This window comes from Amblyomma mixtum, chromosome 9 (assembly GCF_055824585.1).
Source record: "Amblyomma mixtum isolate Tamu chromosome 9, ASM5582458v1, whole genome shotgun sequence".
Taxonomy (NCBI): Eukaryota; Metazoa; Arthropoda; class Arachnida; order Ixodida; family Ixodidae; genus Amblyomma; species Amblyomma mixtum.
The window spans coordinates 4,017,215-4,044,073 of NC_143020.1; the positions used below are offsets into that span (position 1 = coordinate 4,017,215).

Below are 26,859 nucleotides of genomic sequence, written 5' to 3' on the forward strand. Positions count from 1 at the left end.
CCCGGTCGGGGATCCCTCGGCTCCGGCGGCTCCAAATCAAGTCACCGGGTACGACCCGCAGTCCTTGCGGATCGTAACGATGGATACCAACCAATCCCAGGGTACGACTCAAGGCGAGGATCCTCTACCAACCGAGGACGATTACCTTGAAGATATGGTTCGCGTCTGGCGCGGAAAGAACGCGGCGGCGGCATCGAGGGACGCTGGTGCTGGTGCCACCCAGCAACAGGCGCCGGCTAGCTCTACGCATACGCAGGGCGGGAGTGCGCTGAACGCAGCCTCGAAGCGCTCCAAGCAACCCCGGTGGCGGCCGCAGTACACGCCACGTATCGAAAAAATTACCGACGATTACGTTACTTCCTAATGCGAAATTTGAGCGCAGCAAATAAGCTGTTTCGCCTTTTCGATAGATTGAGGCAAAGAAATCGAGCAACACATGTATGCGCTATCACAGAATTTTTTTTTTATTTTTCACACGTATTCGCAATTTCGGCTCGGGCGGTGCACATATACAGATCCGCCGCCACCGATCTGGCTCTCTGATTGCCACCGCACAGGGGTTGCATTGGAGGAGGAGCGAAGAAAGGAATTAAGTTCGAGCCGGCGCTTTGACAACCGGAGGCTCGCAGGAAGAGGGGGAGGGGGGCGGCGTGTACACCCAGCGGCAAACGATGGGGGCAGAAGCGCGCGCAGCAAGCGGACAACACGATAAAGGGAGGAGGGAAGAGATAGCAGCGACTGACTGATGCCGCTGACGCCGATAGCGCTGGGGGATGAACGGGGGGCGGAGCTGGTTACGAGGCCGACGCCGACGACGACGCGAAACCCAGGAACGGACGCCAAAGAGCTGCGCTCTAAAAGACGACATCGTCGTGGTGCTGAAACCGCGAAACACGGTCGACCTAAGAGCAACTTTTGGTCCTGGACAAACCGGCGCTGCAATCCGCAGCATCCTCGGGGACGACGCAAATGCAGGACTTGCGGTGTGGCCTGTTTGGGACCAAAACGTGCTAGTATGGCGTTGAAATCAGTCGACGCCGCGGAGAAGCTACTCCGGGATATTGTGCTGCGGGTTGGGGAACGCGAGCTACCGTTCCGGGGACACCCCAAACTCTCCGGTGCGTTCTGTCGCGGGGTCGTGAGTGTTTCGCCTGACGAAACATCTGAAAGTGTTCAAAGAAAACTCTGTGCGGAACCAAATGTGGTGTCTGTGCGCAAGCTGGGGGAACCCCGGTTGCGGTGATCACCTTCGCGGGGACTAAGGTGCCACGGACGGTGTTGTACAGCTACGAACGGCTCCCTGTTCGCCTGTACAAGAAAACAGTGCCTGCATACCACCGCTGTGGCACAGTGGGCCATCGGGCCGATGCGTGCCCGCGACCGCAGCCGGGGCGCTGCAAACGCTGCGGAGTCCAGGTTCCCGATGCCACTCCTGACGGCCCGGCGGAACATGACTGTGTTCCGAGCTGCCTCATCTGCAGAGGCGACCACCCTACCGGAGCTCCTGGCTGTGCCGGGCGGTTCCGGAAAGCCATCAAACCCAGCTCCCCATCAGGATCCAAATCGAAGACAAAGACGGGGCCCAAGCAGGCTCCTCCGCCCAAGGCCAAGAAAGCGCCAGCTGATCAGGAAACCAAGGCCAAAGCCGGGCCATCGAAACCAGTCAAGTCCGCGACCCAGGCGGTGCTCCCGGTCCTCAACGCCAGGGACTTCCCGCCCTTGGCACCCGTCCAACCACAGGTGAGCAGTTGGAGTAGGGCAGTCTCCGGGCCCCCTACCCGTCCCTCCCCTACCGAAACCGCCCTACAGCAGCAGGTAGAGGAGCTCAGGCGCCAGAACCAAATTCTAGCGCGCAAAATTCAGGAATTAGAGGCCAAACAGGCCGGGTCATCCGAACCAATGCAAGAAGCTGAGCCAGACGACGAGGATGACGGATCATCCATAGCATCTTGCCTCACTAGCGTCTCGCGACAGAGCGGGGACACGGTAGTTGGATCTACTGGTCGCGTTGCCGGCCTAGAGGCACTGCAGCGCCAAACCGAGCAACTGGAGGAGCAAGTGGCGGCCCTCCCGAATCAAATCAGGTCGGCAGTCCGCGAGGCCTTCCAGGACATGTTCAAGGCAGCTTTAACGCAAGCACTTCCCGACCTTATGGCCCAGGTCACTGACTCGGTCCTTAAAGCCGTGCAGCCCTGTGTCAGCACCCAAATTAAGAACGCCACAAGCTGCGATTCCCCTCACCTTAAACGTAAGACAGCCTCCCGCCAGGCAGCGGAGGAACATGGTTCAGGCTCGGCAGCTGGTGGGGGGGTGCGGCCCCTCACTGGGGTTTCGCCGCCTCCCGGCCAGAGCTAATCCGATCGCCCTTAAATAAATACAACAAAATGGCTAGCAGATGTGATAGGAATTCTAAAAATTTTGAAAAATTCCAGATCATCCAATGGAACTGCAGGAGTTTCAGAGCTTGGAAAAAGCGGTCACACCTCCAGCTTTACCTGCAGTCGCTAGGTGATATGCCGGCGCTCATTGCCCTGCAGGAGCCCGGCATAGACGCTAAATTATCAGGCTACAGCACCTTTCAGGGGGGCCCCTCTACGTGCAGCCTGGTGAATAAGGTTTACACTGTGGTTCAGGTCGACTTAGACTTGAGTACCGAGCAAGAATATACAATGGTCCGAGTACTGCCTCTCAGACGCCGCGACCCGTCAATACATATCCTCAACATATACTGCCCTCCGCGTAAGCCGCGCGGAACTTTCAATGAAATCTTCCTTCGCGCGATAAAATTGGCAGCCAAAGAGCCTCTAGTGATCGTTGGAGACTTCAATGCTCCCAGCCTTCATTGGGGCTACCACTTCGAACAGGCAAGAGGACGTAAGCTGGCGGAGCTCATCTCCACACTCTTAGAACTAAAGGAGTGCAGAGGAGTGCCCAGAACACACTTTGAAGGAGTATTCGCTTGTCCCATATTCCATCCTTTTTCCAGAATAAAATTACTCCCTCTGGACAAAGAGTGATCGAACACCTACTCAAGGAGTACTGTACTACTCCTGCAAATAGAGTACAGGCACTCCTCCGAGGGAGTAAAGCTACCACATTGAAACAGCATCCTACTACTCTTTCAGGTAGAGTTCCAGTACTCCGTTTGTTAGAGTGACTATACTCCTTCAAGGAGTTTCAGCCCAGATCTTATTTTACTCCTTCAAAAGGAGTTTCACGTGTTTTCAATGTATCGTACTAAATTTCTTATTTCACATATTCTTCAGAGCAAGTTGGTCATATGTTTTGCAGGATCCACCTGCGCTACATCTACGAAAGAGTAATGAGCAAAAGGGATTATAATCTTTGAGTAGAATAATTTTTGCTCATACAACTACTTTATGGCTACACTACAGTTTGCACATTAGTATGGTGCTCTGTCTGCATTGGGAATAACAATGGTTCAAGAAATAATGACACAAATGTACAACACTGATAACTTTTATTTCTCAAGTCATTGCTGTGATTGCTGTGGCTGCCCAAAACACGCTCGGGAGGCGCTCGCTAGGATCAAGGCCCATTAGTGTCTCAAGCAGCAGACAAGCCCGCTTTGTTTTTGGGGTGTACTTGACATTAAATGCCAAGAACACTGCCAAAAGTAAAGTAAACCCATCTACCAAATCCACCGCAGTGAGCTGTAAGCGCTCAAAAGAAACTAAGATGCTGGATGATGCCGTAGCTTGCTCGGCTGAGTGAAGGAGCTTTGCGTATGCGTGCATTTCACCGGGTGCCTGCAAACATGAATGAAAATAATGCAAGTAAGAGTCAATTCCAATGCCCTTTTCATACTATCCTGCATATAACCCCATGAAAAAAATAAAAAATAAAACTAGAATGTACTGATCGTGTGTGTCATGTCGCCACTAGTGTGTACCTATATTGTGACCAAGTGCAGACACCTTTCATTGCAAACCTTCATTCAGAGCTACAATTTTATGAAGCCCAATATAATTATCACTATGCTAGTCCTTTCAAAAGCTGTGTGCATGTAAAACAAGCACATATTTACCAAATGAAAATTTTAACATGAGCAAGCTCTTCTGCACGTATCATGGTCAGCCTGACTACGCCCACTGCAAGGCAAAGGCCTCTCCCATGGTCTCCAATTAACCCTGTCCTTCGCCAGCTATGTCCACCGTGTTCCTGCAATCCTCCGCCCATGGAACATTTTGCTGCTTCCTGCTACGCCTGCCTTCTCTTGGAATCCACTCCGTTACCCTTAAGGACCAGCGATTATCTTGCCTTCGTCTTACATGCCCTGCCCAAGCACCCTTCTTTCTCCTGATTTCGACTAGGATGTCTTCAACCCGCGTTTGTTCCCTCACCCACTCCACCCGCTTCCGATCTCTTAACGTTACGCCTATCATTTCTATTTCCATAGCTCGTTGCGTTGTCCTTAACTTAAGCTGAACCCTCTTCGTTAGCCTCCACGTTTCTGCCCCATAGGTGAATACCGGTAGGATACAGCTGTTGTATACTTTTCTCTTGAGGGGTATTGAAAAACTGCCATTCATGATCTGAGAGAACCTGCCATATGCACTCCACCCCATTCATATTCCTCTAGTTATTACTCTTCATGATCCGGATCAGCGGTCACTACCTGCTCTAAGTAAATGTATTTCCTTATCACTTCCAGTCATTTCTAAAACCACGCCTATTGTGCTTGACGGTTTCTTGTCACATAATACATTGTGCAGTTTAAAATATAGGGTAACCTTGAATCGGGAAAACACTTAAACCAATGACAGTTTTCTTGCTGAAGAGAAATGGCTGTTGCAATTCCTGTTTCTCAGATACCATTAACTGAATTTCATGCTCTAAAATAGTGAAGGAAAAATTCAAAATTTTTCATCTCAAAAAGGCAGGCAACAAATTTCAGTTTGGTTTGGGTTGGTTTATGGGGTTTAACGTCCCAAAGCGACCCAGGCTATGAGAGACGCCGTAGTGAAGGGCTCCGGAAATTTCGACCACCTGGAGTTCTTTAACGTGCACTGACATCGCACAGTACACGGGCCTCTAGAATTTCTCCTCCAAAGAAATTCCAGCCGCCGCGGCCGGGATCAAACCCGCGTCTTTTGGGTCAGCAGCCGAGCAAATTTCAGTTGCACATTTTTTTTTAATGATGCATAAGGCATTACTATGCACGGATAACCACACAGTATTCGCCTATGACTGCTAAACTAAATAATTTGTAATTAAATATCTTCTCTCTCCTGCTTCACTTTTAAAAACTGAGCAATGGCAATGGCATCAAAGGGCAGTATAAGCCAGGGGAGGCATGAGGAAAACTGCAATATAATTGCGGCTTCGTCATTCATTGTGATTCCGACTCTTAAGGCAGGCTGGCTTTAGCATTGTAACTAATTAAAACGAAGAAGTAGCGATATCGTAGCTTTTTTGTGCCTTCCATAACCTATACTGAACATTGATGTCATAGCAATTGCTATGCTATTGAAACAGGGAAGAAAAGAAATCTGGTTGTAATTATTTATCGATTGGAGACGAATACTATGCAACAATTCTATGTATACGAATGCCCAGCACGTCACTACAAAGAACACACATAACCAAAAATTTGGTGTTTATACTCATTTAAGGTAATACTACTTCCCACGCAAGAACACGACAGCCATGTGTAAACTTTTTGCTTTCATAGTAATAAAATCTATCCAACGACAAGTTAGGCGCAGCATGCCTGCTCTTTATAAATATGCAATGCTGACAATGTTTGACACTAGCATTTGGCATGAACGAGATAACTGTGATTTCTTCGCACATTACGTGCCAGTCCATACTATTATGCACAATTTAGATTTGCAAATGTAATGTGTAATTCTCTATGACTGCCACGTTAGTGCACTGCAAACCAATGAAGTTGTCTTGCATTTGCAATGTTCTCACTACTTTTATGCAACACTGATCACTTCAGCATATCTGCATCGTTCTGTTAGACGGCCACGGGATAGCTAGAATTAAGGCTATTTTATGTGATGGAAACCATTAACTAGACAACAAAGAAGAAAAGCCTCAACTACTGTCCTGGTGCTGGGACGTCTAATAAGAGCTCAGAAAGACTCGGTTTCAATACGCCAAACCCTCCGCATAACATTACCCTGTGCGAAAATACCCCACCCCACCCTAGCTTAATTTCTGTCCAAATGCACCAAGACTCACTGCACCTGTTATAAATATTGCCCTAAATATTGCAATCAAGCTGCCCGTGTATGCATAGGCTATCTGTGCATGGAGAAAGAAAGAAGTTGTTAAGAATGTTTCACACCAAAAACAGAAAAAAAAGCAGCCTGTTTCTCAGAAACAGCTAAGAGCATGAAATGGTGTGTCCAAAAAGATTAGGCTGCTTTGTACTTATTTATGACAACGAGAACTGTCAGAGCTGCGCTTTCAAAAATTCAGGAGCTTTGTGCACAAACGTAGCTTCCGTATGCACGTCTTGCAGCACCAACGCTTCCGAATTGAAACGACCGATGAATATGCACAGGAAAAAGCAAATAGAGAGCGCTTGAATTTAAAACAAAAGCTACCTTGCACAATCAGAAATTTCGCGACAGAACCTTCCAAACAGTGACGTGTACTGGTTGCAGTATACCGAATATATACCTAGCAAATAAGTGTGCGCTTTGTTAACGAGCGGGATTCTGTGGCGGCAATGCTACAGCTCCAATTCCGAAAACCTAACGCTGAAAAAATTGAGTTTTCAAAATACGTGCGAATGCACGATACACTTTTGCACGCATTTAGAACTTTCAGTTGTGAAACACAGACAACGAATCTTGTGTATGCGTCTTCCTTGGCTGGTAAAAAAATTCTATAAGTCTCCAGTTTGCCTGTGTACTCCACAAATTCTAGGATCCCTGTCCGCTACATGTCAAATTTCACTGAAGCGAAAGTAATACAACCGACAGCTGATGATCTGCTAGGGCAACAGGATTTCAAAAGTTTGAGAAGGGCAGTGGGAGTCCAATCCAGTTGGAGTAGTGAAATTTGACTAGTAACAGACAGGGATCCTCCAATCTGTGGAGGACACCGGCAAATTGGAGACTTACGGAGGAATTTTTTTACCCGCCAAGGAACACGCATACACAAGAGAGAACCACAGAGGACTACGGCTTTTACCAGCCCTTGTACTGTGCGGTTCTCTCTTGTGTATGCGTCTTTTTTGGCTGGTAAAAAAATTCTTCCATAAGTCTCCAATTTGCCTGTGTCCTCAACAAACCGCAGGATCCCTGTCCACTACTAGTCAAATATTTCAACTCCACCTGGCTTGGACTCCCACCGCCCTTCTCTGTGAAGAAAGGGTGACAGCAGCTGGCAAAGGACAAGGTTAACTGCAGATAAACTGGGGAAGCATTATCCTGCACTGATTTTGACGGCAGGTTCACAAGAGAAACAAAATCAACTCGAGGAGCGGGGTGCACATCATGCGACCGAATGTCAATGACCAGTGAAAATGGCACCAGCACTGTGGAATGCACATGCAGAAAACGAGACGCATTTTTTGTCAACTTTGAGTAGCAGTCTACTGCACTTTTAAAGAGCAAAGCTCTCAAGTATGGCAACACTGGCACTTTCTGTTTTACTTTATACATTTATATCACTTTATATCATTTATACAGCGCTGGGGGTGCTCATCATCATCGTTCGTCGCAGCATCGATCCATCCGTAGCTAAGTACCATCTATGTTGTGCTTTGTTTTGTTTGGGTTGATTATGGACTAGAAAGCGGCGGCAGATTTAAACAGGTGGCAGGACTAGGGAAGCAGAATAGGAAGTAGGTTTCAGGGAGTTGAAGTTAGCGTCGGGCCCATGTAGGGTTAGCGTGAGCCATGTGCTAGGCCTTTATGTAAGGAGTTTTTCGATCTTTTCTGCCTTTTTTTCTTTCATTTTTGTGTGTGTAATCTGGTCTTGGATGTGCAGGTTACTGTTCTGACTGATGTAGCTTCCTCTTTTTTGAGTGTGTTTTGATCTGGGGCATGTAGACAGCATACATTGGCAGGGCAGGACCCTTCGTTCAGGGCTAACATGGGGCGTCCGGCAAAAAAAGCCAAAGAGGAGGGAGAAGACCTCGTCCAATGCGAGTCATGCAAAAGATGGTGCTACATGGACGAAACGCGGTTCGAAAGTGTGACGGAGGCCGAGGGGACAAGCTTTGTGTGCAACTTGTGTGGAACAGTCGCGAAGTTGCAAAAACAACTGGCGAGCGAATTGGATAAGATAAGCCTGGTATTAAGGGAGGAAAGGGAGAGGCGTGCGGAATCCGAGACTAGAGTCGAGAGGGAATGGAGCAGCAGGGTAGAGTCCCTTGAGCGAGAATTGAGCGAGGAAAGAGAGAAAAGAGCGCAATTGGAAAGGCAGGTTGAGGAGCTGAGAATGAGAGAGGCAGAAAGATTGGAGGGAGAGCGAGAATTGAGCAAGGAAAGAGAGAAAAGAGCCCAATTGGCAAGGCAGGCTGAGGAGCTGAGAGCGAGAGAGTCAGAAAGGTTGGAGGCAGAGCAGAGGAAGGCAGAAACGCCAGCCGGAATAACAGACTGGGGGACAGACGCGTCAGTGTGGAGCGCGCCGAAGAGAGGCGAGCAGTCGGAGAAGGCATAGAACAGAAGTACTGTGGAAGGGTCCCAGGCTCCAAGACCAGATAAGCAAAAGGAGCAAGGCATAGACCGAGAAAAGCCAGACAGTGGTAGGAAGGTTTGGGTAGTGGGTAGCTCAAACCTACACAGGGTAAAGCGAGCACTACTTAAAACAGTCAATTACAGTGAGCAGGTGCAGGTTGAGAGCATTTCGGGTGGGTGCTTTGGAGAGGTGGCAGAGCGGGCTAAAGCAAAACTGTGAGATAACATGGAAGGTGAGAACCTCGTGGTTCTCCACGCAGGGATTAACGACGTATTACAGGAGAAAGGGAAGTACCTGGGACGACAGATACAGGCAGGGGTAGAGAAACTTAGGGCGACCTCCGAGGCAGTGCACAGTGCACATTGTTCTGTGCACTGTCCCGGAGATCAGGGGACGGGGCCCGTACATCGCAGACCAGGTTATGAGGGCCAACGTAGCAATCAGAGAGCTGGGAAAGGCCCTCAGGTGCGACGTGATGGATGTAAACCGGGTGATTTATGGAGACAGGAACTTTTTCCCATTCTGCCCGGATGGCATCCATTACACCGAACCAGCGGGATGGCAGGTTGGGAAGAGGATAGGCCGTAGGGCACTTGCTTTTTTACAGGCACGCAGGAAACCCCTGCAGACCACGGAGTAGGCAGCAAATGTAAAGGGAGGGGGGGCAGGACAAGGTCACGGCGAACAAAAAGGAAGCAACCTCTCAGTGTTGGGTTCATTAACATGCAAGGGGGAAGAAATCGAATTAAATGGGATGAAATCAAAGAACAACTAAAATCTGAAAACATTGGGGTATATGGGGTTGCGGAAACTCACCTGAGAGACATGGAAGAACCGCCACACATTGCAGGCTACACTTGGATAGGGTGTAACAGAAAAGAGAAAGACCGTAAAGGTGGAGGCCTAGGGGCATTAGTAAATGGGCAAGATTGGGAAAGAGTAAGAGAAAACTGCAGAGAGCACCTATGGCTCCAGGGCATAGTGGGGAGTCTAAGAACAATAATAGGGTTTGTATACCTTAAAACAGGGAGTGAGTCGAGTGAGGAGAATAAAGGGCATTTCGAATGTATGTCTAAAGACATCAGGGACTTAGGCTTGCATCAGGAAATAATCATCTTGGGAGATATGAACGCTCACTTGGAATACTTTGACGGAGCTACAGATACAACGGGGAAGATGTTAGGAGAATTCTGCGATGCCCATGATCTAGTAATGGTTAATACGGAAATAACATGCGACGGGAAAGTAACATGGGTAAGAAATAATTCGCACTCAACTATTGACTACTGCCTAATGTCACACAAACTGTATGGCAGGTTAGGGGACATGAAAATTGATGAAGAAGGTATGAAAAGCCTGGGAAGCGACCACAGAAGAATCAAAATTACATTTGGTAGCGCAATACCAGCGGTAGGAACTCAAGGGAGGGAAAGCAAACATAACCTCACTGATGCACAACTGCAGGAAGTGTCTGGACACATTGAAGACAGTGTCCAGGCAACCAGATAGGGAGTGGACATATGATGCCCTCGTGGGGGTTTTCCAAGGGGAGTTAGAGAAGGCCCAAAGAGAAAAAGGAAGAAGAAAGGGAGGACACACGCCAAAAAGCTGGTGGGACAGGGAAGTGAAGGCAGCCATAGCGCGACGACAGGAGGCATCCAGGGAACACAGATTTGCAAAGAAAGGGGGGCCCCACCAGACGAAGTGGATGCAAAATGGAATGAATACCTTGAGAGCAAAAGGGAAGCAGCGACATTGGTCCAAGCCAAAATAGGAAAGGCAGGAGTCCAGTGGATGATGGAGGTAAATAAGAAAGATAGGAATGCTGCAAAGAGGTTTTGGGAGCACATAAGGCTACAGGGGAAGAGAACAGAGGGCATCCAACACACTCTGACCACACAGGATGGAAAAAGGGTAGAGGGAGAGGAAGCACAAGAATTTATCAGACAAACAATTGAAGCAGCATTTGAAGAGCCTGTGGCGGATGGTCTAGGGGAGAGCAGGGACAGCAATGGGGCAGGGGAGGAAGAGCCTAGGGAGAGAACAGCAGGGGACTGGGACAGAATAGAAGGCAAGGTTCCCATCGGAACAGCGACAGGACCAGATGGCATACCTATGAGATTAATTACCATACTAGGCAAAAAAAGCAAACTGAAATTACGACAGATCATTGAAAAAGTAGTAGAGGGAGGAGACGTTCCAAAAGACTGGAAAGTGAGCAGGATGAGACTAATATACAAAGGCAAGGGAAGCAGGGACAACATTAAATCCTACCGACCAATTACGGTCACATCAGTTATTTACAGGCTAGCAATGCAGATGGTGAAAATGAGAATGGAAGAATGGGCAGAGCGTGAGGAGATCTTGGGAGAGTTGCAGAACGGTTTCCGAAAGGACAGACGGTTGGAGGACAATCTATTTGTCATAACGCAGTGTATAGAGCTAGCTGAGGCAAGTCAGAGGCCTCTATGGATGGCATTTTTAGACATTAAGGGGGCATATGACAATGTGAATCAGGAAAAACTTTGGGACTAATTGAAGGGATATGGTGCTGATAGAAATCTGGTTGAATATCTACAACGTGTATATTCAGACAATGAGGTCGTAGTAACCTGGGAGGGAGAAACTACAAAACCAGCAAAAATTAAGAGAGGGCTAAGGCAGGGCTGCCCACTATCACCTCTACTTTTCATGGTATATGTGAGCCAAATGGAAAAGAGGTTGGAAGAGAGTGGGGTAGGAGTAGACGCGAGTTATATGCAGGATGGTCAGAAGGTAAACCAAGTGCTGGCTGGACTAATGTATGCGGATGATATTGTTCTACTAGCAGACAAGCGAGATAGGCTGCAGGAACTAGCTAAAATCTGTGGTGAGGAGGGCAACAAGCTAGGACTCCAGTTCAGTAGAGAGAAGTCAGGGATAATGGTCTATAATGATGAGAAGGGAGACCCACTAGAAATACAAGACACTATGATAGACCATGTGAGAACTTATAAGTATCTAGGTGTATGGCTAAGTGAAGGGAAAAAATATCTGGAAGAGCATGAGAGGATTCTGAAGGATAAAGGAAAAAGGAATTCAGGCATTATGAAGCATAGAGCACTATGGAACTATAATAGGTATGAGGTGGTTAGAGGAGTATGGAAGGGAATCATGGTACCGGACCTCACATTTGGAAATGCAGTCCTGTGCATGAAATCAGAAGTACAGTCAGGGCTAGAGGTCAGACAAAGAAGTGTGGGAAGGCTAGCCTTGGGAGCCCATGGGAACACTCCAAATGAGGGAGTCCAGGGAGATATGGGTTGGGCGTCGTTCGAGGTTCGGGAGGCCATCAGCAAACTGAAATATGATCAGAGACTCACTCGAATGGAGGAAACAAGGTGGGCAAAAAAGGTGTACAAGTATCTGAACATGAAAAGTATTAACACAAAATGGACTAATAGAACCCGAAAGCTAAGAACGAAGTATTTACGGGTGAGGGATGGGACGCAACAAAAGACTAACGTGAAAGCGGAGGTAAAGGAGACGGAAAGAAGGATGTGGAAAGAAAGAATGCAGGAAAAATCGGCGCTAGGCATATATAGGACACGAAAACAGGACATCAAAAAAGAGCGATTATTCGATAATTCGCGGGGCAGTTCACTGCTTTTTGAGGCTAGGACAGGGACTCTGAGAACAAAAACGTATAGGTCCAAATTTGAAGAAGTGGATATTTTGTGCTCTGCTTGTAAAACGGAAACGGAGACCATAGAGCACTTGGTTCTGAGGTGCGCAGAACTCCGCCCAGCCCTCCCAGAGGGGGCAGCAACAGCCATAGAGATAGCGCTGGGATTTACTGGGGAGGACGGGCGAGTGGATGGGAAAAGCGTGACATTGACGAAGGGGAGGTTGGAGGATTGGTGGCGGAAATCAAGGGAGGGGTGAATTTCGAGGGGGAAAGGATAGACACATTAGGCATTGCAAGAGCGAAAGGGAAAGAAAGGGAAAGGAAAAATAAATCAACAATGGGGGAAGTATAGGCTAGGTGGCGAAAGCTACCGCCCGGTACAAAGGGTAAAGCCATTATCATCCATCCATCCATCCATCCATCCAACTGGGGTAAGGGTCGTCGTGAGGGTTGAAGTCCATATTTCTTTTCCATCCACTGTGTTAATTGCGAGCTATGTTTACCTAATAGGGGCTGGGCATCTAACATCACCGTTATTTCTTTGCAGTAGTTAAAACAATACAGCATACATTTTATAACATGCTTAACGAATTTTTGGGAGCAGCATGCTTTTACCCTTCTACTATTTGTTGCTACTGAATCAGTTTGGCGTTGACAAAAGATCTGTATTAAGGAGTAATTACTCATTGACATCCACTCGAGCACAGCCAAATGGCTACAAAGGAAAGCTATACAGCTTTCACAGAAACTTCGTAGTTAAAGAAAGATTCGTCCTGGTCCGGTGTTCGAACTCAGAACCACCACTTCACTGGAGCAGTCGCTCTATCAATTTGTCCAACCTGGACGGCAAGCTTATGGTAGGGCGAGAGCGAAGTGATCAATAACTCGAGTGGGAACTGTGTTGGTCCAATGTATTAGGACCCCTAAACCACTAGACAAACTCAGTTCCCGCTTCATGTTACCTCTAAAACATTGGACAAACTGAGTTCCCGCTTCATGTTACAATACTGAGTGACATTTTGGTCTATACACCAGAAATACCGGTAAAGCATCATGATAGAACACATTGTTTTTTAAAGGGATAAAGGAATATGTTCGCCCTTTCAGAGGGCACATATGCATAAGAGGCAACATGTGTGAAATAGTCACTGCACCTGAAGCAGTGTAAACTCCATTATGTTAACAGCAGCAGTCAAAAGCTTCATGAGCGACTATTTCATACGAATCATGCAATTACATTCATGTAATTCAGGATCAGATTCATGTGATTATACAGGGAGGTACTGCTGCTAAGTGCACGTAGAGCTCTGCATGCATTTCTAAACCCGGCTGTGAGCCTATGTCTACGAAATTTTTCTAAATAGGCAGGTAAGGTATGCATCACTGGAAAACAATACCTACCACAAACAGCTGAGGAGAGATAGCACAGCCAAAAGCTGGAAGCACGAATGGCCCAGTAGATACTGGCAGCTGGCAACTGCAAATAAATATGTCAGAGCAACTGTTGTCAGTGGCCGTAACAATGTCATGAATGACAAGAGAAGAAATTGTCTACTGCTTCATAAATTAGAATAAGGTAGTAACATAGGAACACAAAAAGCAATGAGAGGGCCCATGACAAAAGAAATGAACAGATTGTATGTGATGCACCGATATACATTTTTTCAGTAGATTTACATGACTGTCACACCCGCATAGAAAGATGAGCAGGCTGGAATACCACTATTTTTATGCATGATGAAAAGAGCGTAACTATTCGAATATAGCATGCACAGGATTTAATTATTACTACTAGGGTGCTTTGCAGCAGCACCGAAGGTATTTTTAAATTGAACGTAGCGACCAGTAGACCCGTCTGCTTTGCACAAATGATGAGAGGATGGAAAAGGCATGCATTCATTAGCAAGAAGCACGATATCTCACATCACAGCATGAAACGAAAATTGGTATTGCATTTAACAAATCAGCACAGAAATAAAAACTGCCTAGTGGCAATGCAAGTAAGAGCAAGGGAAAAAAATACCGAAGAAAACTGGTGAGTGTGGTGCAGGGAGGTCTGTGGGTAGGGTCTCGTGCCTGGGAATAGTTCCGAGCGCGGAGAATCGCCGGCAGCACAGCTGGTGGCAGTCAACCAAGAATAAATAAGAGAAAGTGAAAATCAATAACAAGCCATCACCGATATAGCGAACGACTTGAAAGCGGGCCGCACAAACGAGGGATATAGCAAAAAGCTTGAAATCCTAAATAAGTGCGCAGTTGCATCCCAAACAGTTCTCAAAATCTGAAGGCGAGGAAGCATCGACACCTACACCTCAGGGCAGACGCAAGAACGATCTAACTTTGACATAATACTGTGTCAAATTCTGTTCCATGGGGAAGCACAAATAAAAATTTACAAATGACTAGGCAAGGGATATGCCCCAGCCTTTTACACGCGATCATTGTCCCCGAAAAAATTGTATGACAAATATTAAGGCGTAAGCACTAATCCGACAAGTACACACACTGAGCACTGTCTGTTGGCAGCTGGCCTAGCGCGAGTGCTCTGTCGCGCGGCACTGCCGCTCATCGTCATCTTCTAAGTAGCACAAATCAATCCGACGGGCACCAGCCGGAGGCAACTCGACCGTTGTCAGTTCCCTTGTCTATCCGCAGCTGGCCTAGCAAGAGCGCTCTCTAACGTGGCACTGCACGCTCATCATCCTCTCCTATGTAGCACAAATCTATGCTATTGGAATGTAGTAAACATTGTCTGTTGTTTTTCGCAGCGCTAGCAAGCGACCGCATAACTCTGTTGTGATAACTGGTGGCATTTTTATTTACCGCGGCACCCGAGTACTAAACGCAGATAGAGACTATGGAGCAACAGTTGCCATGCGGCCTATACGCCCGTTCTTTTCTGGTAAAGGCCGATTCACACGATCTTCCGTTCGCCCGCTGCCGCGGCCGACAGCGCGCCTCTCAATGTAGTGACGCATGAATACGTAGTGCGCGGGCCGCGGGCGAACGGACCGTCGTGTGAATCGGCGTTAACGCATTATAGCTGAGGCAACCGCACGCAGACTGCCTGCACTGCCATCCCTATATAGGCGCACACTAATAACGAGTGCGAATAGAGATCAGAAGTAAAGAAACGTACACGGGACTCACCGTTCAGACGGCTCATCAAGGCTTAGCAAAACCGCACATTCTTCGTTGCCTCTCCAGATGACAAGAAGTCGTAGCGCTACCTTTCTTCAGGGCTTTACCCGTTCAAAATCACCAGTGTTGACAGGGCGTAATTCTCGTCGTTGGTTTCCAAAACACACTTGTGTTCTTCATACACGTCCACCGCACGAGCACTCAAACAATGCTACGAAAACCCAAATAACACAAAACGTGACGACGGCAACGACGGCTGCAGTTTTGCTTCGTTGAAAAAACCTACAAATGCGCTTTTTTTATTACTAATATTTGAATTGTGTTTGCAACAAAAACAAATTATATTTTTTCATTTTATTTCTTTATTAAATGCGAATACCAAAGCGCTTTTAGATACTTTTGCTGACATGTCGTTTGTAGAAGCTGCGATCCTGTGATCCCATCCCCGGGTGTCCTAGCAGACGACGGCGCAGACGACGCTGTTGACGGAATGCAATTTCGATTGACGGCAGCGAAAATCCCTTAAATGCGATAAAAAAGGCAAAGAAACGCACCGTATCGCAAACTGGTCCATATCAAGGATATGTTCGACGCGAGCGGTAGGACAAAGAGCAGCTTCGATGCATTACTCTACGCGACACTGGCATGGTCGACGGAGATCTACATGAAACAGAGCTTAAATGTGACCCGTACAAGCGGATTACTGTGATATCAACTGCGTTAAGGAACTACGACGATACTTGCTTCACACTTTAGCTTATATGCAACAGCGGCCCGAACTCGCCGCATCCTGTTCGAGTGTACTTTCACTAGCAAGAGCCCACATGCATGGAAGCCGACAGAAGCAACTGTCTTTTCAAGTTCAGATTGTTCCGAGAAATACGAGCAGCTTACTTTAGCACGTACTCGGATTCAAGTTCTCAGCCTGTGTGTCACGTACGGTGACGATGGCGTCGAGGACGAGCTTAAGAATCGCCTTAACGTGGCCGCAACGCAGCCGGTATCCCAAGCATTCGTGCGCTAATTGTTGTTCACCTGTACTGCGAACGTGCGCTCAGTCGCAGGCCAGCCGCTAGCTGCTCGATTTGCCAGCCTTGCGAGTACAGTTCGCAAGTTTCTGAGCCAATCTGTGAGCGAGCCGAGCTTTCAACAATGACGCTGCTCGCGAGCGCGCCGCGCGACGAGCTTCGGCCTGCTCCCTGGCTGCCGTATTCGTAGCTAAGCCTAGGAGGTTTCACTTCGATGCCAGAGCTGAGAGCGCTTTGAAACTGGCTAGCGCTGAGGTGCTACTCTTTGCATTGTAAGTACGTTTTATTGTGAACTATGTCTCGTAGTGAAATAAAGATATGTTCGGGTCCACCCGAACGGTGATGATGGCGTCGAGGACGAGCTTAAGAATCGCCGCAACGCAGCCGATATTGCATGCATACATGTGTGCTAAATTTGTTCACCTGTGCTGCAAACGTGGGCATAAAGGCTCGCTCAATCGCAGGCCAGTCGCTGCTCGATTTTCCAGCCTTGCGTGCGCGATTCGCAAGCTACGGAGCGAATCATTGAGCGAGCCGAGCTTTCGGCAACGACGCCGCCCGCGATCGCGCCGGGCGACGAACTGTGCGCTGCTCGCTGGCTGCCCTTGTCGTCGCTAAACCTAGCCGATTTCACATAGATGCTGTAGCTGAATGCGCTTCGAAACTGGCCAGCACTTAGGTGCTACCCTCGGCACCGTTTTACTCTGAAGCCCGCGTCATAGGGAAATAAATATATGCTCGGTTTCCGCGACCCCTTCAGGAGCGGAGCTATAGCAGAGGCCAGGCGAACTCCAGAGCAGCAGCAAAGCGTCTATGGGAGGAAATTTGTATGGCTGTTATCGCTTCTACCAACAACTCGACATTGGCTAATGATACTCTATCCCAGAGCTTTGGTCGTGAACAAACAATACCAGTGCATTTTTCTGACGCCGGCATCCAGGCTGGCAGGCCGGCCCCGAGAAGCTAGCGCGCCCTTACGATTGTATGGCCGTAAGGGCGGAGGAGTAAAACAAGCACTGAACTCCCTTGGGGTATGCAGGAGTGGAAATGCCATTTTACTCTTTTGTCAAGAGGAGGGAACAGGACCTTTCACTCTTTCTCGTTTGTAGAGAGAGTAGATTGAGACCTGAAGGAGTAGCGAGTCTCTTTTACTCTTAATGCAGGAGTAGCAGTTCTTAGAGTGCACCCTCAGCCTCACGTTGCTCACGGACCCGGCGTATCCCACTCGAGTGGGGAATTCGGTAACCCGCGACACGTGTCCAGACCTTTCTCTCGTTAAAAATGCTAGAGAGGCTGCCTGGGAGAACTTGGGAGATTCTCTAGGCAGCGATCACCTCCTTCTTCGGATTACACTCGAGGCAAAGGCAGCGCGCAAAAAATAGGGTCAGGCCAAGCTGACCGATTGGCACAAATTCCGGAATCACACTATCCCTCCCGTACTATTTTCCGGCGGCTACGCGGAGTGCGCTAACCACATAAACAACATTCAGAAACGACACGTCACAACACTACAAACCACCGAAGAGATCCCCGCAGTGGACACCCACCTCCTGCATTTGTGGGAGGCGCGCCGGAGCTTAACTAAACGGTGGAAAAAGCAGAAAACTAATCGCAAATTACGCGACCGCATAGCCAAACTCACAGAGCAGGCTGCACCGTATGCTGCCGAGCTCTCAGATTCAAATTGGATAGCACGCTGCGACGCCGCAGCTCATCAGATGAGCTCGAAGGGGACGTGGCGTCTCTTTCGCAGTCTAATCGACCCCTCCCAAACGAGAGGGGAGACGCAAAAGCAGCTCCGGCGGGCTCTGCAAGGGTTCCAAGGTACGACGGCGCAACTTGCGGACACTCTGTGCGACAGATATCTCTGTCGTATGGAGGACCCGCCTGGGCCAGAGTACATGTACTCTGGCAGGCCTAATGAAACACTCGATGCCCCTTTTGAGTTGCACGACCTTAAGGCGGCCTTAGCAAAAATGCGCCGGGGTACGGCTCCGGGACGGGACCACATAACAGTGAACCTGTTGGCGAACCTACCGGAATCAGCCTACCTTCATTTATTAGAATACATCAACCAGATCTGGGACGGGCGTCCACTCCCTCCCGAGTGGAAAACGTCACTTGTGACGTTTATCCCTAAAACAGGTAAGGTCGTGAATGCGGACAACCTGAGGCCCATATCACTGATCTCATGTGCGGGCAAGCTTATGGAGACGATGGTACGGGATCGCCTCTCTCCATACCTGGAGAGTAAGGGCTTCTTTGCAGTCACCATGTTCGGGTTTCGCCCTCACATGTCTGCACAGGATGTCCTTCCCCAGCTGCACAGGGATGTAATACGACCCACAACTATGCAACACAATGACAAAGCCATCCTCGCCCTTGATTTAAAAGGGGCTTTCGACAATGTGAAAGACGGAAGCATCCTGGCCAACTTGAGTTCTACCGATTGTGGGGCTAGGACCTACGCGTATGTAAGAGATTTCTTCTCTAATCGCCAGGCCTTTCTTCGGATTGAGGGCGAGGAATACGGCCCTTACATGATGGGAACACGGGGTACCCCTCAGGGAGCAGTGTTATCACCGCTCCTGTTCAACATTGCTATGATGCGCCTCCCAAGCCAATTGGCCCGGGTGGAAGGCATTCAACACGCGTTACATGCAGATGATACTACAATTTGGACCACTCAGGGGAGCCTTGGGGACATGGAGGTCCGCCTTCAGCAGGCTGCTTCCATAGTCGATGCGTATGCTAATGACTGTGGGCTCCAATGTGTTCCAGCGAAATCAGAGCTTCTGCATGTCAGAGCGAACCCAAAGGATAGGACAGCAATACACGATCTCTGTCAGGAGGTCCTATTAGAGAGGTGGATGAGCTCCGTATTCTGGGCCTTTTCATTCACCAGAGACTCAGACCGGACTCCACTATTGCGAAATTCAAGAGAGTAGGCGAACAGGTAGGGCGCATGATCCGCCGCGTTTCCAACAAGCGGGGTGGTCTGCGGGGAAGGGACGCACTTCGGCTCGTCTATGCCTTCGTGACTAGCCGGATCCTCTACGCCATCCATATCTCCGCACTACTAAGCAAGACGAGGCGCGAATAGACGCCATCATGCGCAAGGCAACTAAGCGAGCCCTGGATCTCCCGGTGGCTACCTCTAATGCCAAACTCAAGGCATTGGGGGTGCTAAACTCCTACCAGGAGCTGCGGGAGGCCCACCTCGTGAACCAATACACGCGGCTCACGCAGACGGCTCCTGGGCGCCGCCTGTTAAACCGCTTACACATTCAACACGACTGCACTCCAGAGGAGGCGGAGCGTATCCCAGTACTATGGCGCCATATGCTCTGGGTCTCCCCACTCCCCCTTAACATGGACACCGGCATGCATGAAAACAGACGACAAGTGCGGGCTCGGGCTCTTGAGAGACAACACGGCTCCCGACCCGGTGTATACTATGTAGACGTAGCAGGGCCATCGCCCACGGGATTTTACTCGGCCGCTGTCGTTCACCAGGAAATGGACGTTGATGGACTCTCATTTCGAGCCCCGAACTCAATGCGGGCCGAGGAAGTAGCGATAGCGCTTGCTGCCGCCACGCCAATTCGAGAATAATCATCACGGACTCCCGAAAAGCATGTGAACATTACTTGGCAGGGGAGAACTCCCCCTTAGCTGCTTGCATTCTACGACGGACTGCCACTTATCCAACACCCAAACGAATCATTTGGGCTCCTGGCCACCAGGGCTTACGAGGTAATGAGGCCGCTGACGCGGCTGCCCGAGCGCTTACTCACCGGGCTCCTCATCCCAGCTCTTCTGGCTCGGAGACTAACCAGCCGCTGCTGCGATTCAGGGAAATATTAACACATTATAGCGACAACCACCGCCTTTTCCCGGCCCCGGCAAAAGGGCTGAGTAAGAAGGAGGAGCGAACTTTAAGGCGTCTGCAGACAGGTACTCTACTCTGTCCTGCAATAATAAAACATTACGATCCTAACACGGATGGGCGATGCCCACACTGTGGGGAGGCCTGTGATATCTTCCACATGATGTGGGCATGTACTCAAAATCCCCACCTTCCCCTTCCCCCTACCCCTTCCAGAGAGGCATGGGAGACTGCCCTCCTCAACTGCTCCTCGCTTGAGTCCCAAAGGGCTCTGGTGAAACGGGCGAGAGACGGGGCCTCGTCATGCGGTGTCCCGGACTAGGGACGCCGACCATGTAGCGGGGCCACTCTGTGGCTCCCAAACTCTTTTTCACAAAATAAAAGTTTTCACCACCATCCGGCGCTGGTCTTCGGCGGACGAGCTGGTCAGAAGAGACTCCCAGTAAGACTCCGCCGCGTTTGGTGATGGGGGATGAGGGAATGTGGGGCATATAGGAGGGTGTATAAGAAGTATCCTGGTTTGCCGCAAAGTTTGCATGATGACGGGAATTGGTCTGGGTATTGTGCATGCAGCAGTATTGGGCATGGAGCAGTCCGGGTTTGTAGTTGTCGCCAATGTGCAGCCTGCGCTATGGTGAGGGATGGAGATGGGGGTGCGTATTCCCTTCGTTTGTCTAGGTAGTACGAGAGAATATCACGGAAGGAGAGCAGGCGCTCCGAGGCTCGTAGAGGGGGCTCGACTCCTGCCCAGAATGTGAGATCTCGGGCTAGGGAATAAGCCTCCTAGTCGCCAGGGAGGTCAGCATATGCTGGCGTTCAGATGAGGGTTATGAGGCGCCGGGGCTGCCAGAAACGTAGTAAACGAGCAGCGGTGCTGGATATGTAGCTCTTGGCATAATTTAAAATGGCAGATTTGGAATCGGATATAGTTTTTATGGCAGATGTAGAAATGAGAGCAAGTGCGACGGCTGCCCCTTCTGCCTCCGTGGTCGAATTGGTAATGATTGAGCTGGAGGTTATAAGCTTTGCATTATTTCGGCTACCACCAGGGCCATACGGGAGCCTGTCGTATATTCCGCTGCGTCCACATAGACCACCTCACGGTCCTCGCTATACTGTTTGTGGAGGGACCGAGCCCTTGCTGCTCGGCGTTCTGTCTCGCTCAGGGTGCATGTTCTTGGGGATGGGGGTTACGTTGGGGTTAGAGCGGAAGGTAGCAGAAATGGGGACCCTCTCGGTAGCTCTGTAATTGGGGTCAGGCTCAACTTGGACAATAAAGTACGGCCAGCCGCTGAGTTGGATAGACGGGATATTTGTGCCTTAAAGGTAGCTTCCTTGAGCTCCTAAAAGGTGTTGTGCACACCGAATTTGAGGAGTCGGTCGTTGGATGTGCTGGGGGGAAGACGGAGAGCCGTTCTCGTGCAACTACGTAGGAGCGCATTAACCCGGTCTCTCTCCTTCTGTTTGAGGGGTAAGTATGGAAGGGCATATGTTGTGCGGCTTATGATGTAAGCCTGGGTGAGGCGAGTCGTGTTCCGCTCGCGTAGGCCAGCCCAGCGGTTCGGTATGCGGCGAATCAGTCGAGTGGTGTGTTCAGCGCGTGTTTGAAGTGTCTTTATGACTTCTCCGTGCGCACCGTGGGAGTGGAGAACCAGTCCTAGCACGCGGATTTTGTGTACTAGCGGGATGGGATGGGTACCTAGGGCGAGGGAGATGGGTGCATTGACTGACTCGTGTTGCTTGGGCCGGAAGGGAAAGAGCACCGATTTTGAAGGGGAGCAGGTCAGGCCACGCTCCGTACATATGCGTCGATGGTGGTTAGTTCCCATTGTACGCATTCTTCTATTTGGGCATCACTACCATGGTTTGCCCAGACGGTGATGTTGTCGGCGTAGAGGCTGAAATGGATGTCGGGAATTTGAGCTTGCTATTGAGGTACACACTAAGCTAACCTAGAAAACCTTACGAACCTTGGAGTCGGCGCCAGGATGTACAACTACATCCGAGCCTTCCTCAGCCTCAGCACAGCCACGCTTACCTTCGGCGACTACAGCCTGCCAAGGATCACGCTGGAAGCACGAGGTACGCCCCAGGGAGCCATCCTCTCCCCTATTTTATTCAACATCGCACTCCTTCACCTACACACACAGGAAAAACACGAGGGAGACTGAAAGAGTGCTCTTTCAGTCTCTTTCAGTCTCCCTCGTGTTTTTCCTGTGTGTGTCTTTTCTGCGCAATTCGTACCTACAACATTAGACTTAACAGAGCCTATTAAGTGCCTAAAGGGGTTCCAGATCTGAGGCAGACTCATATTGCCATCAAGCTTGTTGCAGATTGATTCCCACTTTTGATGTGAAAGTTACGCTGTTTCTATCTCTTTGTTAAGGCGGGCGAGGCGACGCTTAAGTGTCCGGTTCCATCTCTGCCTTTGCCAGCGTCGCTCTAGGCCTGTTTTAGCCTTCCATAAATGGAGGAGGCGGCAGTCAATTGTGTCGCTTGGGCGGTCTTCGGGTAGAGTACGAGTTACGGATCGGACATAGCTTTTCAGCTGCTCGCTCCATTCGGTTATGTCCGTGATGGGCGCGAGCTGTTCTACATGAGCGGAAAGAGTCCAACTTTGTGAGAGTCGAGCCCCTGGGAGGCCTTCGGTGTAGTTGAATGTTTAAGAGAATCTCGATGATGAAGCGGTCGCTACCTAGATTCTCTTGTGTGTTGCACCATGTGGCGTGAGGGAGGCGATGTGCGAAGCTGAGGTATGGCGCAGTGTCTTTACACAGACTGTTTCCCGTGCGTGTAGGAAAGGTGGGGTCTGTGAGCAGGGAGAGACAGGCTTGTTGAGCGGCTGACCATACCCGACGTCCTTTAGGTGTGTCGTGTGGGTAACCCCAGGCTGTATGTGGGGTGTTAAAGTCTCCCACGACGAGTAAGGGACACTTGTTGGCTATGCGCTTCGCGAGGGTAAAGAGGTGTTCGAAGTTATCTTGAAGGCACTTAGGGTGGCTATATACATATAGGATGAGGATACTGTTCTCTCGAGCGTGTTGCGGCACAAGCTCAATTAGAAGGTGTTCAATGTCTTCAATCACTTTAGAGTTGGAGATGGTGGTGATTGAACGACGAACCAGAAATGCTACCCGAGGGGGTGTAGGAGATGTGGGCAGAACAGGAGCATTGCCGGGTAGGGTGAGTGCGTTTGAGGGTTCCTTCTGGACAAGGATGTCGGGTCCTGTAGCGCAGGACAGCATTTGGTGGATCACCTGACGCTTCTGGCCAAATCCCCGGCAGTTACACTGCCAGAGGGTAAGACTACGGATTGGAGCTGCCATCAGGACAATCCATGGAGGAGGGAGCTGTAGCGGGGGGTTGGGAGCCCTGAACTATGGAAGGGATAGGGTTGCCCTGTTCTTCTGGTGCTTTGGGCTTCTTGCGTCTGTTTGGTGTGAGGTCACGCTTTGGGAGCCGGGACTCAAGATCTTTACAGCGGTCAGAGAATCCTTGCGTGAGCACGTTGAATCGATGGTTAAGAACAGCGTTGTCTTCTGTTATGCGGATTACTGCGTCTTTGAGGGGTGCGCATTCCTCGTTGATGCGAGTTAAACCGTCCTGCAATTTTGCCTCAAAGCGAGCTGCAAACGTTTTAAGCAGGGTTGGTATGTTGTTTAGTGAGATGGGTGTGGAGGGAAGGGGCGTTGTGCACGGAGGTGAATTTGTAAAGGAATCAGTGTCAACCTCTATTGCTAGCAAATCAGGAGAGGAATTAGGCTCGGAGTGGGTGGACGAGGTATGGGCGGTAGGCGGGCTGGGGGGGCGGAGTTTGGGATGTGGTAGAGCGGGGGCAGGTGGAATGATAGAACCAGCGGCAAGAGCACTTATCTGGGCTTCCAGCTTGGCGATATGTTGACGGAGGGCAGCGGCTTGTGCTCGGGCTGCTGTAGCTTCTACTTTAGACACTGCTGCCTCCTCCCGTGATTTTTCCAGGGCTTGTTGCAGACTGGGTAGTACTGTCAAGGATGTCATGTGCCTGTGTGAAGAGGGGGAAGTGTCCCAGACTTGTTTCAACGGTACTGTCCGCGCTTGTTTGTTTTGGTTGGGCTGGGTGAGTCCGGACGACAACTGGGGAAAATTGTCTTTGGATAGGACCAAGTCTTCAAGCTGCGTTTGTTGGTGGTTTGGCTGTTTCTGTGGCTGGTGGAGGTTTCGTCCTTGCAGGATCCCGTGCCTGTCAGGTGTGGGCCCTCGTACAGAATGCACTTGGGCGTGCAAAGAGTGCCTTGTTCGGAGTGTTGTGTTCCACAACAGGGGCAGATATTTGTCTTGGGGCTCGGGCATACGTCGTGGCGGTGGCCCGGCTGTCTGCAGTTAGTATAGACATCCGGAATGCCACGGTATGGGGTGCAGCGGTGGATGGCTCCCGTGTATTAGATGGAGGGGGATGATCGGGATGGAGTGTGTCTTTCCCATGCGTCGTGCTGCTAGTATGGTGTATTCCGGATTTCTGATGACCATGCCTTGGTAGATTTGCGTTGGCGTCTCGTCGTCATAGACGTTCGTGATGACTTCTCTGGCAGCCCCCGGTGGTGGTGCCACGTATGTCGCGCACGGACATGTTTTGTCTCCGATGGTGAGGGAGTCCAGCGTCTTGAGAGTCTCGACTGTTGGAAAATGTGTGGTTGCCATGGTGAAAGTATTGTTGGTCGGGTGGATGCGCAGGCAGAAGTCGTCCGGTGGAATGATATCGAGCTGGGTCTGCGCTGTCTTCAAGAGCCGGGGTCTTGGGACATCTTGGAGTCGTAGTTCACCTCGCGGGCGAACGACTACTCGAATAGCGTTAGGTGGGAGCAGTGGTAACCGCTTGCTGCGCTTCACTGCGAGGCGAGCCTCCTTAGTCGCAGGTGGTAGGCGGGCCGGCGTCTTGCCGCTGCCGGTTACGGCTGCTGCGTCGCGCGACGCGTTGTTGGCGTTCGGGTGAGCTGCGTCTGAGGTTGCGTTGTCGGAGCGTTAAGGCTTCGGCGAACTGGCCGGTCGGGAGGCGTAGGCTTTATATATAAACGGTGTCCAGTCGCTTGAGTTTTGCTCTTCCGCGGTGATGGTGCGGCCTTCAACCGTTACCTCCATGACAACGGCTGCCGTCGCCGACGGAGTCGGCGGAGGGGAGGAATCCGAGTTCGGCCTTGCTGTGCGGCCTGGCGTCTCGGTCCGATAGTCGCTCTTCTCTCAGAAAAGGTCCGAATTTGCCCGTAATGGGCGGCTTCCGTGTCCTCCTTAGACACTTATGACGATTTTCGAGCAGATTAGTGGCCGTAGGAAAGATTGGGTAGGAGACGCACGTGCCGTTTGCCGGAGCCGACGTTGCAGGCATCCGCTCCCGTTGGCCCCCTAGCGGCGAATCCCAGGAACTGTGAATCCGCGTCCAGGGGCGATAGGATAGGATAGGAAAACTTATTGTCCAACAGACAGAGGGTAGCCAGAGGGCTACCCGCCTAGACGAGGGCCGAAAGGTCTTGACTCTCGGCGGCGGCTTCGGGCAGTCGGACGAGTTGTAGCTGAGTCGCCGGGTCGGAGCTCAGTAGTAAGGTCTCCCATTGATCTTTCGTCTTTTACCTCGTCCATCCCGGGGGTCCTGAGGACATTCCCATAGTATGTGGTCCAAGGTGGCCCTAAGGTCGCAGTTTGCGCATTTGTCTCAAAATTGCCCTGGGTACATTAGACTCCCGAGGGCCGGGTTTGGAAAGGTGTAAGTTTGTAACCGGCGCCAGTTGATGGCTTGGTATCTGGACAAGGATCTATCCGCTGGAGAAAGTCTAGCTCGTTGCAAACGATAGTGCTGTGTAATTTCTGTGTATGTCACCATGCGATCCCTGTCGGTAAAGACCACCTCGCTCGGGTCCGCCCGGAAGGAAAAGCCTCGGGCGAACTCGTGGGCCGTCTCATTGCCAGGCAGGGATGCATGTGCTGGTGTCCAGACTGGTGTAATCTTCCGGTCTATTACATGACGGCTTAGAATTGCATTCGTTAGAGGGGAGACCCGGCCCCTGCTGAAATTTAGTATGGCTACTTTGGAGTCACTGATGATGTACCTCGCTTTTGTGCCTACATAAGCCAGTGCTATGGCAGCTTCCTCGGCAGTCTCTGGGTTACCCGAGAGTATGGAGGCACTTATTTTGAGGAGTTGTTTAATATTGACGACCGCAATGGTCATCGCGTTCTTACCATACTCAGCGGCATCCACGTAGACCACGTCCTCGTCTTTGTAGGAACGGAAGCGTTTCTCTAGCGCCTCTGCCCGTTTGGCCCGGCGCAGTGAGTGATGAATAGGATGCATATTCCTCGGTAATGGGGGTACAACTATATTGTCCCGAATTTCTCCGAGCATGTCAACTTTGGCTTTTGTTCTGTTATCTCGGCTCAGATTGAGTTTTTCTAGAATGGCCCTACAGGTTGTGGTCCCGGCTAAGCGTTCGATTTGG

General features: G+C 50.1%; 1 protein-coding gene and 1 long non-coding RNA gene across 2 annotated transcripts in view; one reads left to right on the top strand and one right to left on the bottom strand.

The window, feature by feature from the left end:
* The window catches only part of LOC149328104 (uncharacterized), a 398,869-nt gene that overhangs the window by 219,006 nt on the left and 153,004 nt on the right, over positions 1-26,859 (top strand). The gene's annotated exons all lie outside the window — the stretch shown is intronic.
* Positions 13,614-15,991, bottom strand: LOC149328109 (uncharacterized). The gene is made up of 3 exons (XR_016285670.1): positions 15,485-15,991; positions 14,358-14,451; positions 13,614-13,811 (listed from the first exon to the last, which is right to left on the bottom strand). It is a non-coding gene; the product is annotated as an uncharacterized LOC149328109 (long non-coding RNA).